At 42.4% G+C, this 15,538-nt stretch overlaps 1 long non-coding RNA gene across 3 annotated transcripts; it reads right to left on the bottom strand.

The window, feature by feature from the left end:
• Positions 1-584: 584 nt before the first annotated feature.
• Positions 585-14,720, bottom strand: LOC149365857 (uncharacterized). Of its 3 annotated transcripts, XR_016283317.1 has the most exons (5): positions 12,448-14,720; positions 9,837-9,925; positions 7,442-8,141; positions 6,071-6,202; positions 585-1,004 (listed from the first exon to the last, which is right to left on the bottom strand). It is a non-coding gene; the product is annotated as an uncharacterized LOC149365857 (long non-coding RNA). The 3 variants fall into 3 exon arrangements; XR_016283316.1 differs by lacking the exon at positions 585-1,004 and having other exon boundaries at positions 5,903-6,202; positions 7,442-8,425; XR_016283315.1 differs by lacking the exon at positions 585-1,004 and having other exon boundaries at positions 5,903-6,202.
• Positions 14,721-15,538: the final 818 nt, after the last annotated feature.

The raw sequence follows: 15,538 nt of genomic DNA, 5'->3' as shown, positions 1-15,538 counted from the left end.
ACATTTTAGGAACCGTCAGCATACCCATACAGGATGGTACTTCTAAAAAAACCTGATTGGTCCCTGAAAAAGACCTGCACCGAAGAAAGCTTCACAAGTACCCGACCTGACTGTGACCACTTTCCTCATTTTCTGGTTATTCACTCTCGGGTAGATAATGACCCAGGTGCTGCAATGTCTGTTTCTGTTATCGCTAGAATCCTCGAGAAAATGATAGGAAAAAGTACCAAGCAAAAAAACTTTCATCTGGTGACCTTCTGATTGAAGTGTCCCAGAAAGATCACATCCTTCACAATCAAAAGCAGTTTGCTCACCTACTGGTAACCATTACTCACTCACCATCATCATCCTAACTACGGCCACTGCAGGGCAAAGGCCATGTCTCCCACGTCTCCTCAATTAACCCTGTTCTTTGCCAGCTGCGACCATGTCATCCCCGCAAACTTCTTAATCTGATCCGCCCACCTAACTTTCTGCCGCCCCCTGCTAGGCTTGCCTTTTCTTGGAATCCACTCTGTTACCCTTAAGGACCAGTGGTTATCATTCCTTTGCACTACATGCTCTGCCCAAGCCCATTTCTTCCTTTTGATTTTTACTAGGATGTACAATACGGTACAAGGTGTAATATCGAACGAGATCTGATCCAAGAAACAGAGTCTGATAGCCTGAAAGGCTTCCAAGATTAAATTAAGGTGTCACTGCCCTTCACCGCATCACCATAAGGAAGAACAGGGAAGAGGGGGTGACACCCCATAACGTCATATCATTTGAACGGTTCCCTCTACCAAATGCTGTGAAAGCAGAGTTCATCCACTCTAAAGTTCGTCCTCATATCCCAAACCCGAGAAGATGCTTCAACTGCCGAAAATATGGAGACGGATCCAAAACATGTCGTAGAAAACTCACCTATGCGAAGTGCCGTCCCCATGGGCACCAAACTGATAACTGCAGTGCTGTTGAAGCAGAATGTCACACACCGCATACTCACGAACATGTCAGGCATTCTAGAAGGAGGAAAAAGTAATCCAGATCAAGGTAACAGAAAAGCTAACATTCTCTGAAGTCCAGAAGAAGCTCTTGCTTCTCTCCTGAATATCCTACGCTGACATAGTGTGCCGAGAGGCCGGGTAGCGTCTCGTCACGGTGCACACAATACAGCATTGCTGATGGACGCCCATCTTGCCACCCCCCCCCCGCATGCAGCCTTCGGCTGCACCAGCATTCCCTGTCCGAGAGGTCAACTTTTCACAGCCCTTTCAGAAAACACAGGCAAGCGAGATAGAGTCTCTACCTCTTGACAAATCCAGGTCTACTTCCGTGTCTCCAACAGAAGCAATGGAGGTGACATCAGGATTCTGAGCATCGGAGACACTGAGGGACTCCCCCAAAGAAAGGTGGAGTTTCCTAGACTGCCTTAAACCGAAAGTACATCTGCCAGTCAAGCGGCCCGTTAAAGGTGGCAATAACTCCCACTAGTCTTCGCTTTCTCACCAAGAACTAGCATTATCCACTGGAACTGCCAAGAGCTACTTAAGAACCTGGATGACATCTGAAATACTCACGCAATATCAACCAAACATACTTTGCCTATAGGAAACGCACTTAAACACAACACATGGAAACTTTCTAAAAAATATGTAGTATACCGGAAGGACAGGCAAGGCAGTGCCTACTCATCGGCAGTGCCCACCGGCATTTCAGTCAGCCGCCCGCAAGACCTCCTCCAGTCGGGAGGGGCCTCTAAACCGTACAACCACAGGTTCTCCGCGGCAGTCCGGAGTCCCTAGTGAGGCAATGGACACAGCACAGAACTTGCCCCCGCTGCAGCGATGGCGCAGCTCTCCTGAGTGAAAAAGAAAAGACAGGACCCCCATAACAGGACCCTTAAAACCGGGAACAATTTTTTAACTGCCCCCCTCCCCTGCCAAAACTTATCCAACATAACGTTCCTAATTAGTTGGAACTGTCAAGGACTTTTAAAATCTACAGTGATGTGACAGATCTTTTAAACTTGCTTTCCCCTGTGGCTTTATGGCTACAAGAAACTAACCTAGGTTCTAAACATACAAACATTTTAAAAAAGTATAATGTTCATCTTATGGGGAACAGCGCAACAAAGGCGGGACACACACACAGAAGACAAGCGCTGAGTCTATATGAGTATAAAGTGTTTCAGTGTAGCCGAGAGGGAGTAGGCTGTCTGGAGGTTCTACTATTGTCATGCAGTCTGGTGTTGCAACCCGTGAAATCAAATTAAAAACCAAATATGAAGCTGTTGCAGCCACTGTTGTCCATTTTAAAACTGTCACAATGTGTTCCACATATCTCAAGCCACACCTAACCGTTACACTTCACGGCTTAGAAACATTTCTAGAACAGCTACCAGAGCCATATCATTTAGTTGGGGATTTTAACACGCACTCCTCTTTTTGGGGAAGTGAAGAAACTAACACTAGAGGGCACATATTAGAAGATTTTATTCTGTGCAATAATGTGTGTCTACTGAATTCAGGAAAGCACTACTGCTCCCCAAGCCCTGGAAAAATGAGCTGTTTAGAATTATCGTTTAGTTCACCGTCTGTTTTTACTGATTTTAAATGGGATGTTCTGGATAACCCACGCAGAAGTCATCATTTGCCAATCACTATTAGCCTGTCATCCTCTTCGTCAATCATCCCGAGCAAACCTCGCTGTTGGAAGTTACACTTGGCTGACTGGGCACTGTTCCAGGAAAATTACAGTCTTTAGAAACTGGTTTTGGATGACCTTAGGTGTTGACGAACTTAATGAAATGTTCACAACCTGTACACTTAATGCTGCACACCTATCTATTCCTTAGTCCTCGAGCGTGGTGCGACAAAATCATAAGGTGTGGTATTCACAAGAATGTAAACAAGCGAAACGCTGAAAAAACATCATGGCAAAGCTATATATCTATAAGCAGTTCAATCACATCGAAGAAAATGTGGGAGCAAGTCCACAATATAAATGGCAGATACTCCTTATTCATGAATCGTTTTCTAACAGCCCCAGGTACACAAACAAGTATCGAAGAATAGGCAGACATACTAGTGGAACATTTTTCCCACAATTTCCAGTTCCGCACATTGCACAGAGTCATTTTTAAAGTACAGAAACACAGCCGAAAAATAAAGCCTTCCAACAAGTGCCACTTTGCACTAGCCATAGAATAACTTGTTTGCACTCGAGGAAATCCATAAAGTGCTTTTGGCCGGTAAACAGATAGCATTCAGACCTGATGAAATATATTAAGAGATGCTGGCACACCTTTCCGAAGCTTCAGTAAGCCCTTTTACAATTTTCAACAAAATAGGGAACTGGGAAAAATGCCAGAGGCTTGGAAAAAAGCAGTTATTGTGCCATGAAGCCTGGAAAGCCACCAACCTCTGCTAGCAGCTACAGACCCATAGCACTCACAAGTTTCCTCACCAAATCTTTCGAAAGTGTATTATTAGGTTAATGTTTAGCCTCTAATCCCTTCAACTTCTTGACATTCACTAATGTGGATTTAAAAAAGGATGTTCCACCAAGTGACCATCTCGTCCGCCTTGAAAACTATGTACGAGAAGCATTCATATACAAGCAAACATTGTCTGGCAGTATTTTTTCACATGGAAAAGGCTTACGACACTACCTGGAGGCTTGGGATTGTCCGCGACCTAGCAGACCTAGGTATCCGTGGAAGGATGCTGAACTTTTTGAAAGACTTTCTTTCTGACTGTTCATTTCATGTATGACAGGTTCAACACTTTCTCAAAAATTTGTTCAGGAGATTGGGGTACCGCAGTGGAGTACTCCAAGTCTCACATTCTTTATAATAAAAGTGGATTCCAAAGTCCATCATTTATTCCATATATTTTGATGACCTTTGTATAGCATGCACATCCTCCAGCTTGTCAACCTGTGAGCAGCGGATACAACTGGCTTTAAACAGATTAAGGAATTGGGCAGGCAGAAACGGGTGAAATTCTCCCCATAAAATACAGTAGCAGTTCTTTTCTTGCTCAAAAGAGGCTTGCAGAACGACCCCACCCTACATCTAAATGAAACCATGCTACCAATAAAACAAGAACAAATTTTTAGGCATAACAGTCGATACAGAACTCACATTCCTGCCCCACATAAACACACTGAAAAGGAAAGCCTCCCAATCTCTAAACGTACTCAAAGTGCTCTCAAGGAAGCATTGGGGGTCTGACAGAACATGTCTTCTGCACATCTATTGCTCTTTGGTACGTTCCTCCTTAGATTATGGGTGCATTGTGTACAGTTCAGCAAAACTGTCATAACTCTGAATGTTGGATCTGATATACAACTTCGGCCTACGCCTCTCGTGTGGTGCATACAGGACATCTCCCATAGTTCGCCTCTATGCAGAAACAACTGGACCCTCACTTGGAATCAGAGGGGCCGCTTTAACTTGCGCATATGTCTTTAAAGTAAGATCTCTACCATCTGCTATCCAGTTGTAATGAAATGTAATTCTAGAATAATATTCACCAACAAACTGCAAGCTATCCGGCCATTAGTACTGCGATTTGAAGAGATATGTCAGGATCTTAATATACAGGACACATTACCTGGTGTTGCACAAAAGCGAGATCCGCTACCTTCATGGTACAGATTTCCTGGAATTTCTGATTTCATCTTTACACAGTTCCGCAAAAAACAGACTCCACAACAACATATCATACAAGAATTTCTTGCACTTGGGGAAATATATGCTGGCTTCACAGACTTTTATACTGATGGTTTGAAAGCGAATTTTTACATCGGCAGCACAGTGGTATGAGGAAACTGGGAGGAATCAGCATGACTACCACAGTGTGGATCTATACGCAATTTGTATAGCTTTGGAAAAAATAGTAAACGAGAACGTTATGAGCAGTATTATATACACAGACTCCCTAAGTGTGCTTGCAGGCCTTCACTTAAGAAATACAATGACTCTGCTACTTGGTGACATCATACACAACATACTAACAGCCACAATCAAGGACAAAACATAAACTCTGCTAGGTCCCGGGTCATGCCGAAATCAAAGGCAACGAGAGCAGCAAGAAAGCAGATATGTGTGCTGCTCAAGCTCGTGACAAGGAAATGAAGAAAGTAAATATGCCCTTTAACAACTGCATGGACTTAGTACAACGTAAATTAAGAAAAAAAGGGCAAATGCCCTAAAAGAACGAAGGAAATAACAAACTATACTTTGTAAAGCCAGTTTTAGGTGAATGGAAGTTGTGTGCACCATGAGCGTTTCAAGGAAGTGATTCTCTGATGTCTCCGAATAGGTCACATGCACTTATGTATAACTTCCTGCTAACAAAACAAAACAGATCTGTTTGCGAAGAATGCAGAGATGAACCTTCAGTTAACCACATTGTATTCTCTTGTGCAAAAGTGGAAAAGCAAAGGAAAAAGGACCTCGTTTAATTTTATAGCGGATACATTCTTTTTCATCTAACACTGCTTTTAGGAGATAATGCAGCTGTTGATATTTTTAACTATTTAAGAGAAGCAGGATTTCTTGAGAAGCTTTAAATTCTGACCAACTGCTTTGCTAATATTTTGGTTGACCTCAGCTACTTTCTCATTCCTGAAAAAGCTGAGGTGTTTAGTTGGTTCATTGGGAGCCTCGAGATCCTTGCCGAGCCAAAGATACCTGTTGAGGTTACCCAACCTCAACCCTCTTTAAAGCTTCTACTGATAGCCACTTCCGAAAATTTCTTTTCTATGCGATTACAAGGTAGTACTAACATTTTATGCAATGCATCAGCAAGTGATCAGTTTGCCTATCAAAGAAACAGGTCGAGCACCTGTGTGGCAATGTAAGCAGAAGACGATGAAGGAATGCCTTTTGAAGGAATGCCTGTTCTTCAGGATAAATATGCTGTTTTGCAAATAACTTCTCCAGTTGTCAGCGCATCATCGTCCTCATATGCATGTTTCTTCAATGTCCTTGTTCACTTTCTGCTGCTCAATTATACGCTCTACACCACCTATGATTTTTCAGTTCTATAAAGTTCTGCAAAAAATTTCTTATATATACCTTCTGCTTCACACATGATGGCCTTAGTTGCCTATGTGCCATAAAAGACAACACAGCAACAACATGAAGAAACCCTTGAAGCTATCCTGTGCTTGTTTAACACATATGGGCCGCTTGACATTTTTCCAAAGCCTGGAAAGAAGAGATTATTATCCCGATATTAAACTAAAGAAAAGAAACCGTACTTGCAGCCGGTTATTGGCTAATAGCAGTTGTTTATGTAAACTGTTTGAAAAAATTATAAATTGTTGCCTTGTGCATTTCCTTGAATTCAGTGGCCTTCTTGACCAGCACCAAGCTGTATTTAGAGCTAACCGGTCAACCACTGACCGGCTCATTGCCGTTGAATCTTACGTAATGAGTGCTTTTGTGCATGAACAGCACTGTTTATCTGTTTTCTTTGATCTATAGAGAAAGCATATGATACCACATGGTGCTATGGTATCATGTTTGTCGTTGGGGCCTCGGGGAATATGCTGACCACCATTCAGTTTTCTGTCTGAACAAACATTCAAGGTCCATGTAGGGAATTCATTATCTGAGCAATTTTCACAAGAGAATGGTGTCCCTCTAGAAGGCATTCTTCGCTGCACGTTTCTCATATATAGTCAAAATGACTTCATTAAAAAGCATGCTTCCTAGATCACTATCCTACTCAGTTTATGTTGTAGATATACAAATAAGTTACAAGTCATGTAATTTGTCCATATGCGAGCAGCAAATTCAGCTAGGAGTAAACAATGTATCCAAATGGGCAGATGAAAATGGCTTCAAACTCAACACAGAAAAGGCAGTCAGTGTACTCTTCTGTGGTATTAGACCCAAACCTGAGATCACATTTAACAGGCAGAGTATTGCTGTCCAAAAGGACTACAAATTTCCTGACTTCATAGTCAATGAAAATAGTACATTCATCACACACAGTGAGCAGTTAGTACTTAAACGCATGAAGGCACTGAACGCTCTAAAGATCCTGTCACGCCAGTCTTAGGGTACAGATCGAGACTGCCTGCTGACTCTTCCAAATAGCATAGTTCTATCACATATTGCCTACGGCTCAGAAGTGTACGAGTAAGCTTGATAAATCACCTTAAAAATGCTAGATACACTGTACCACCTGTGTCTGCGGTTGGCTACTGGCGCTTTCCGTTCAAGCCCAGTTCCCAGTTTGTATGTTAAGGTGGACCGATGGTTTTTTGAATGATGGCAAAAGTATACAAGTAAAGCATACACCATGAAAGTATTGTCTCAAGCTGACTATCAATGCAACGTGCTATAGTGAAACTGAACTAGCAGACTGGTGTTTTCAAACCGAACATCTGAAATCCCACCTCTACCCATTAAAGTCGCCACAAGAAGATATGAACATACCAGTGTCCAATATTCTGGTGACTTCTTCTAAAGACATAACTGCTCATTGGGAAGTGCACCCAGTTGACTGTGGCACATCCTTCCACGAGGTTGGCAGACATGGAATGCCAATCGGCATAAAACAGCACCTGATGTCCCTACAGGCAAAGTATCAATGCACAGAGTGACACTGATGCCTCCAAGACCTCTTCAGTGTCATGTGCAGGTCACAGCTGTCAATTTTCTGAGACAGAAACAATGAATAGACATACACGCATATTTACTGCAGAATATCACGGTATCCTGTCGGCTGTTAGATCCATCCCGCAAAAGAAAAAACCCGCAGTGACCGGAACCGGCTCGCCCCTAACATGAAAAGTTCATAACTTGTAATCATGCTGCCGCACACTCAGCTATCCCTCAGTCTTCAAGAGTAGTACGACAGAACCATAAAGTGTGGTGGACGCGAGATCGCAAAAAAGCAAAAAAACAACAAAATAAAGCTTGTGGTATATTTCGCAGATGCCCCACGCAGGAGAACCTTATTAACTGCAAAAAAGCAAGAGCTAGGGCTCGGTACATAGGTCACAATGTAGAAAAAGCGTCATGGCAGAGTTTCGTTTCATCAATAAACAGCCAAATCACAAAAAAAAAATGTAGGAGAAGGTACACAAACTAGATGGTCGCTACTCTCCATTGACAGCTCCTCTTCTGACAGCGCCTGGTGTAGAGACAAGTATAGAAGAACAAGTAAATATATTAGGTGAACATTTTCCCACTGTATCTAGTTCCTCTCACTACACAGAATCATTTTTACAATATGAATACACGGCTGAAAGACAAAGACTGTCGACAAAGGGCAGTGCTCACGAAGCATGTAATAGTCCAATTACATTCCAAGAAATTAAAAGCGTATGTTCTTACGGTAAACAGACATCACTAGGACCAGACCGTATCCATCACGAAATGCTCGCCCATCTGTCCGAACCCGCTGTAGACTCACTTCTGAAATTTTGTAACAAAATTACAAAGCAATTACAGGCCCATAGCCGTGACAAGCATACTTTCAAAATCCTCTGAAAGCGTTCTGAACATAATGTTAATGTTTCTATTAGAATCCTGTGAACTTCCTGACATTCATCAGTGTGGGTTTAAAAAAGCATGCTCTACAATAGACCATCTAGTCTACCTTAAGGACACAGTCTGAGAAGCATTTATACACAGACAACACTGCCTTGCAGTCTTTTTTTGACTTGGAGAAAGCCTATGACACCACATGGAGGTTTGGCATTCTGCGGGACCTTGGAGACCTCGGCTTCTGCGGTAGGATGCTTCAATGCTTGAGTGACTTTTTGTCTGACCGTTCTTTTCAAGTGCATCTAGGTGCCATCCTTTCTATGAACTTCACTCAAGAGAACAGTGTGCCTCAGGGATGCATTTTAAGTACTACGTGCTTCATAGTAAAAATGAACTCCCTAGCAAAAATAATTCCGAAGTCCATCATGTATTCAGTCTATGTCGATGATCTCCAGATTGCTTGCACACCCTCTAACGTTACATCGTGTGAAAGGCAGGTACAGCTGACAGTAAACAGACTAACATGGGAAGACAAAAATTGTTTCAAGTTTTCCTCAGAAAAGTCGGCAGTTGTTCCCTTCTCACACAGAAGAGGGCTGCATACTGATCGCACTGTTTTCTTGAATGAGGTCACATTAGCAGTAAAAGATGAGCACAAGTTTATAGAAATAACTTTTGACAAAAACTCACATTCATGCCACACAAGAACACCCTCAAAAAGAAAGCTTCTCAATCACTGAAAGTACTGTCATGAAAACAATCGGGTTCCGATAGGACATATTTTTTACAAATTTGTCGCTCTGTAGTAAGCTTTACCTTAGATTATGGATGTATAGTTTATGGGTCAGCAAGACCATCGCACCTTAAATGGCTGGATCCAATACATAATTTAGGTTTGCGTCTTTACATTGGTGCTTACAGAACATCACCCATTATATCGAAACTAATGGACCATCACTTACAGATAGGAGAGCCATGCTCACTCTCATACATTCTAAAAATCTGTTCACTGCAGCAGCATATATGTTACCCCATAGCTACAAAGTGCCCATCTAGAACACTGTTTAACAGCAAACCACAAGCTCCCTGGCCACTGCTCTTGCGATTTGAAGAGGTATGCCAAAACTGCAGCGTACTAGACACATTGCTGAGCATTGCCTGAAGACGAGAACCAGTGCCATCAAGGTACAATTTCCCCACAGTCTGTGATATCACTCTTACACAGTTCCGTAAAACATGAATTCCGCAACAACATATATTACAAGAATTTCCTACTCTCGAGGAAAAGTACAGTATTTTTGCAGCTTTTTACACAGGTAGTTCAAAAATAGATGCTTACGTTGGAAGTGCAGTGGTACAAGGGCATTGGAATCAAATAGTAAGGCTTCTGCAGTGTGCATCCATCTTCACTGCCGAATGTTACGTCATCTGTGTAGCAGTAGAAAATATAATGAGAACCTCGCAAACCATACTATATACACAGACTCGCTAAATATACTTACAGCCCTTCACTTTAGAAGTGCAATCACTCTGCTACTTGGTGATGTCATGCACAACATAAGAACAGCCATAGCTCAAGGACAAAGCATAAAGCTCTACTGGGTACCAAGTCATACAGGAATTAAAGGCAATGAGAGAGCAGACTTGTGCACTGCCCAAGCTGGTGGAAAGCCAATAAGGAAAGCAAAAGTACCTTTTAAGGATTGCATGAACATCGTATACCGTAAATTAAGAAACAAATGGCAGTATTCTTGAGGCAACGAAGTAAACTACAAACTACACTTAGTAAAGTCAGTTGTAGGTGAATGGAAGTCATGTTTGCACCAGAAGCATTTCATTGAAGTCATTTTATGTCATACCCGTATAGGCCACACACACCTTACACACAACTTTCTATTGACAAATGAAGACAAACCTGTTTGCGAAAAGTGCGGAGATGAGCTAACAGTTAATTACACTTTATTATCATGTGCAAAAATAAAAAAACTAAGGAAAATATATTTTACTGAGTTTAATAATAAACGCATTCCTTTTCACGAAATGTTTTTCTTGGGTGAAGATGCAATTGTCGACATATCTTGTGTGTGTAGTTTTAACAAACTCTAAATTTCACCCACTGCTTCGCTACATTTTTGGTACACCTCAGTCACCTTCTCATTCTTGGGAAGAAGGCTGAGGTTTTGTTTGAATGGTTGGGATGCTCAACGTTCTTGACCAGCCAAGGATGGCTGCTGAGGTTACCCGGCCTTTTTAAAGGTTTTGCCATTAGCCATTCCTAACTTGTTCTCCTGTATAATTACTATGTAGTTAATTTTTTTAGGCCCTCTACACACTAATCACTTTACACATATTTATTAAAAGCCGCATAAATCTTTTCCTATGCCTTGAGTTTGGCGCATGATGGCCTGAGTAGCTTATGTGCCATTAAACGCAACGCTTTGTCAAGCAAGCAGGCTCATGAGTATCAGACGACACCATTGGCTGGTAGTGGGTTGTTTGATGGGAGAAGCCACTTCGTTCATGAGTTGTATCCAACTATGGTGTGAATCAGGTAATAGAGAAATGCACAGAATGTACATATATAGCTTTCATTTATTACGTGAAAGCATTTGATTCAGTGGAAACCTCAGCAGTAATGCAGGCATTGTGTAATCAGGGTGTAGATGAGTCTTATGTCAAAATACTGAAAGGTAACTATAATGACTGCAGAGCTACCATAGTCCTCCCTAAAGTCAACAATAAAATTCCAATAAGGTAGGGTGTCAGGAAGGGAGACATGATCTCGCCAATGCTATTCACCGCCTGTTTACAGGTGGTTTTCCGAGGCCTGGATTAGGAACAGCTGCGGATAAGGGTTAATAAAGAATACCTAACTTGTGATTTGCTGATGACATTGCCTTGCTAAGCCACTCAGGACAAGAACTGCAAAGCATGATCAATGATTTAGACAGGCAGAGCTGAACGGTAGGTCTTAAAGTTATCATGCAGAAAACCAAAGTAATGTTCAACAACCTAGCAAGGGGACAGTAGTTCATAGTTGGTAGCGAGGTGCTGGAAGTAGTGAGAGAATATGTCTGTTTAAGGCAGGTAGTGATCGCTGATCTGGATCATAAGAGGGAAATAACTAGAAGCATAAGAATGGGGTTGAGCGCATATGACAGGTTCTCTCAAATGATGAATGGCAGTTTACCAATATCTCTCTAGAGAAAATTATACCACAGCTCTACCTTACCTATACTCACCTATGGGGCAGAAACATGGAGGCTAACAAAGAGGGTTCAGCTTAAGTTAAGGACAACGCAGCGAGCTATGGAAAGAAAAATGATAGGCGTAATGTTAAGAGACCAGAGCAGGCGAGAGAACAAATACGGGGTAATGACATCCTAGGTGAAATAAAAAGGAAGAGATGGGCTTGGGCAGGACAGGTAAAGCGAAGGCAAGCGTAGCAGAGAGCGGATGAGATTAACAAGTTTGCGTGGATACGGTGGCTGCAGCAGGACGGTGGCCACAGCTGGCAAAAGACAGAGTTAATAGGAGAGGCCTTTGCTCTGCAATGGGCGTAGTCGGGTGATGATGACAATAGCGTGAAATTGCAGGGTGCTGCAGCTGAATGGGGAATAACCACGGCGTCACGAAAATCAGTCGACGCCATGGGCTAGAGGGTCTCCTTTAAGTGGCACCTGCCGCTTTGTTCCTGAGTTGTATTCGATCGCAGAAAATATCATAGCAGTCCATTCATTTGTTCAAAAAGGAAGGAAAAAGGGAAAGCCAAGTGGGAAATTTCATCAACTCTGGTCATTAGAATTTCGGTTGGTAAACATCCTCATGACTTATGTCTGTGCATAATTTTTTTAATAAATCAATCAAATATGTGCTACCCTAAGTTTTGTGCTTGGTTTTAAGTCTGGATTTAGTCAAAGTTCTGTACTGTAACATTTTCTGCATATTACCTGCATGACTGCTGCAGTAAGACTTGCATCATGGTAAATTCTGGAACCACCAAAAGTACACTCGACTCATTTGAGATGAGCAGTGGTGGTGAATCTGCATGACGCTCTCCCGTATAGGAAGTCTTGAAGGCTGTAACCAAAGTCAGCAAGTGATCTGGCCGCCGATGAGCAAGTTGCTTGAATTATTTTGGAAAATTAGCGTTGCAAACACTAGGACCTCAAAAAATTTATGAATGATGTGGAAGTTCAAAAACTTCAGGTTTTTTTATTGCATGTGGCTGCATCTGTGCATCACCTTTGGAAAAAATAAGTAGCTTCCCTTGCACTACAAGTGAACTGCGATGTTTACAGTTACTGTAGAAACCTCGGTCACGGTTGTCAAAGAACTATGGCAAAAGATAGCAAATGCCAACCAAAGAGATTGAGAAACGAAAGTTTATTTAAATCTCGGGGCTTGAAAAATTCGTATCCCGTTGTGTGCCGCTGTCTTATTTCTAGTTTCCTGCAGGTGCAGCAGCCTTTCAACAGCGTAACAGCCTAACAGCAGTTTGCAAGCCCTTGTCTGTCTTGAGATGGTCATTCTCGAGTGCCACTCATGATTGTTCCATAAGCACAGAAGACCCATTCGATGGGTTTACATTGTACGCTCTAAACAGAAAAGTAAAAACTCCTTAATGTCCTTAAAGTCCTCTCTGCGAAACTTGTGGTGATGGACTCACAGTAAACCACAATGTAATTTCATGTACAAATCGTGAACTACTTAGAAAAAAGTATGTTAGAAAATTCTACAATGATTACATCCTATTACGCCCCATGTTGCTTTTAGCCTATCAAACACTTATTGATTTTTTTAAGTATTTTCAAGTTTCTTACCAGTATTACAAACAAACTATAGGTATCTCCTTTAATACAAGACATTCTACCCCAGTGTTTGGCGCATCATAGGCTTTGTTGCTTTCACACCATAAAGCCCCATATAAAGCTAGCACTCTATTTCTATGCCCAAATAGGCGCAGTCATGCTTACAGTGTACAGAGTAGTCGCGGCCGCTTTATGATACCCATTTGTCGTTTGTTAGAAATCAGAAACTGATTTTTTTGTATATCATGAGAGTCTAGGAGATAAGCGGACAAACGTAATAATAAACAATCCTTGGTAGATCGTTTGAATGCGCTATAGGATTTTGTAGTGGTATACCAATCGATGGACACATGAAAGTCTGTATGCCAACACAGAATGCACGCTACTGAACACTCTAAACATAAAGAAGTAAAAAGGGAGGGAGCTGCTCTCTAGCACGCTTTTGCCTAGGTACCATGTCGTACAGAGTGAAGGTGCTGACCAACCAGCTAGGAAAATGTCTCTGTTCATTGTTTTTAAATCTCCGACTAATGCTCTGGGCCTTGGCTACAGAGTGACTTAGCTAGCCAGTGGCGACCTACTCCTCCAAATCCGAGACAACAATACTCGAAACTCCCAACCACATTGTCCTCTGGAGACATTCCTGTGTCGGTGACTACTTATCGATCAATAAACATAAAGAAAGAAATAATACCCGAACACGATTCCCTGAATCTTTCTGAGGAAGAGAGGTTGGAGGGTGTCAAAGATGAGAGTGTATCAAAATTCTAAAAGACGACAAGGAAACACCAACAAATCACATAGTCCTCGCTTTTGCCTCAAAGCCAACTCTCCGAATCCACAGAAGTAGGGTACCGCAGAATAACTGCTTGACCATACATTCCAAATCCCAGACGATGCTTCAAGTGTCAAAGATTCAGCCATGGCTCTCAGAGCTGTCGTCGCCGCCAAACGTATGGAAAATGTTCATCAAATGATCATGAATCCGTGGCCTGTAACGCTGCACCACTGTGCATGAGGTGTGAAAGGGACCACCTCGTGTAGTCAAAGTCACCTGGAAGAGACGGAAAGAAAAAACAATAAAGACGAAGGAAAACGCAAGAAGCCCTAAAATGACTCTTCATTTTCCAGTTCACAGCAAAAACAAATTTTGCCAATGTGGTGCGCAGGGGTGGCACACCACACCTGGCTCTGACCACTGCCCGGGCAAAGCCTGAGGCAGGGCCACCCCCACCCCAGGCAGACGTAGCAAAGGCTGCCTTGCCGCCTCTGAGAAATGGCCCGCCAGCCCCTCAGTCGGCTGGCCATAAGGCTTCCCCCAGTTGAGAGAAGCCTGGAAACCGTACACCCGCGAGTTCTCCACGAGCCTCTGGTTAGGTGATGGACACAACACAGCACTTGCCCCCGCTGCAGCGACGGCACAGCTCCCTTGAGGAAAAAAGAACAGAGAAGACCCCAGTAATGGCACCCCTAAAACCATTATCCTAAATTTTAAACTTCACTGCCAGAAATCATCAAACATGGCATCCCTTATACAGTGCAACTGCTGAGGACTACTAAATAAGTGCAGTGACATAAAACAGCTTTTAAATATACTGTCCCTGGTGGCTCTATGCTCACAGGAAACCAACATAGGTCCTAAACAAGAAAACATTTTATGAAAGTATGTCTTTTGGTGTGACCGAGAGCAAGCGAGGTAACTCTCTGGAGGTGTTGGTATTGCCATCCAGACTGGTGTTGCAACCTGCAAAATCAAACTGAATATTAAATATGAGGATGTTGCAGTCACTGTCCTTCAGTTTAAAACAATTACAATATGTAATACATACAGGGTGTTTCACCTAACGCTTTTTTCATAGGGTTTTTGAGTTAGAAGAGCACTTTTTTCGGCATAGCATTGTTAGCGCTGTAGTACATCTGAATGAAGCTAAGGCATGCTAACTAGCAGGGGGGTAAATTAATACTGAATAGTGAAAACTATTACTGTTAGGCTTCTTAACTACTGAGAGGTGTCTAGCCCGCTGTAAACAATATCCATATCAGTTTTTAGAATTTCGAAAACTCGGTTACTCTTGGTGCTCTGACCCAACAGATTTTGGCTATTTCGGCAAGTTACGTGCACTTGGGGTGTTGCTTTTCCTGCAGGCTGCTTGAAAGCGCATGTATTTTGCCGCAATGTAGCCAAAGTTTGATGGGCCACAGTGCCGAGGGTAATCGCCTTTGTAAAATT

The sequence above is a fragment of the Amblyomma mixtum genome, chromosome 1 (assembly GCF_055824585.1).
Source record: "Amblyomma mixtum isolate Tamu chromosome 1, ASM5582458v1, whole genome shotgun sequence".
Taxonomy (NCBI): domain Eukaryota; kingdom Metazoa; phylum Arthropoda; class Arachnida; order Ixodida; family Ixodidae; genus Amblyomma; species Amblyomma mixtum.
The sequence above is the reverse complement of the archived record's forward strand: the minus strand, read 5'-3'. Positions and strand labels throughout refer to the sequence as shown.